This window comes from Equus quagga, unplaced genomic scaffold, assembly GCF_021613505.1.
Source record: "Equus quagga isolate Etosha38 unplaced genomic scaffold, UCLA_HA_Equagga_1.0 HiC_scaffold_8171_RagTag, whole genome shotgun sequence".
Taxonomy (NCBI): domain Eukaryota; kingdom Metazoa; phylum Chordata; class Mammalia; order Perissodactyla; family Equidae; genus Equus; species Equus quagga.
In genome coordinates, this window is record NW_025794711.1 from 1 (window position 1) to 1,258 (window position 1,258).

The window sequence follows — 1,258 nt, forward strand, 5'->3', positions numbered from 1 at the left end:
TGGTAAATATCAATGTGAGCAAAGTAGAAACTACCCTGACCAGTGAACGTCCCTCACCAAAAATACCAGTTCCCCAAGATTCCAAACCATCAGACATTAAAAAACAGCTCCTTACTGAGTTGAAGTTTCAATTGAAGAGCAAGGAACATAGCCAGCCTAAAGGCTCTCCCGCTGAAATATCCCTTAGTTCAGATAGCTTGCCTTCGACTCCTCACTGACTCAGTCCCAGAGCGTCTCCAGTGGGGACATGGGAGCTTCCCAGGTGCTGCAAGTCCACTTGGAGGACAACGGGGATTGGTGGGAACCCTGGGCCTCTAAGCATGTCTCATGGAAATGCCAGGATAGGAATTTCCCACCAGCTGCAAAGACAGTGAGACCTCTGGACTCCAGAGCAGGAGAATGTGGAAGCGAGGATTCAGGAGTTGGGACGTCTAAAGCCAGAAAGAAGAGCCACTCTATTGAGGACAGAGAATTAGGGGGCACTTCCCCGTATCTGTCACAGAATGAACAGTTTCCTCCTGAAAGTTACTTCAGAAAAAAAATGAGGCAGTTTTTTCAGTGGATTAATTCCAAGAAAAAAATTACAGGGCAGGAAAGTCCCCAGCAAAAAGCCAAGTTCACATCAACATTTGCACCGCTCCGAGACCCAGCTCAAAGTGCAGCTCTCGAGAGCTGTGGGCCTCCTGAAGCTCATGAGCTCATGGCAGCCATCGGGAAGATCCTAGAGGAGAAACTGGCATAGAGATATGAACCTGAGGCTGCAGAGTTAAGTCAGCAGAAGGGGGAACTGCAGGCCCAGGTAGAGCCTGACGAGGGATGTCCCTCCAACTACGGGGCTCTCTCTGACCCACAGCCAGGGGAATGGGCAAGGACCACATCCTGCAGCCAAGATGCTGTCCCTCCTGACAAGAGTTTTCGTACAAGGGTTAGACAGAAAAGAGACAGGATCAGACAGCCCTGGAAAGTTGTGGCCTTCAAGGACCAGCATTTATGCCAGAATCAACCCCCATCCCCACCCTACAGGGAGTCTGTGCCCCATCCAAGACCCACCTGCATGCATGATGTATGCCACGTTCCTCCAGCCACACTCACCTCTACTGAAAGCACTGTGTTCAGAGATCTGACTCTTCTATTCAAACAAGAAATGCTTCTCCAACACTTCCAGGGAGGAACAATGTCCTCAAAGAAATCATTCAGTCCTTGTTGAGAATGCATTGCAGTTTTCACGAGAACACATCCTCTGATGAGAACCATGGTT

General features: G+C 49.5%; 1 pseudogene; it reads left to right on the plus strand.

Annotated features, from left to right (window-relative positions):
* The first annotated feature begins 43 nt into the window (after positions 1–43).
* Positions 44–1,207, plus strand: LOC124232588 (spermatogenesis-associated protein 31D1-like; annotated as a pseudogene).
* The last annotated feature ends 51 nt before the right edge of the window (positions 1,208–1,258 follow it).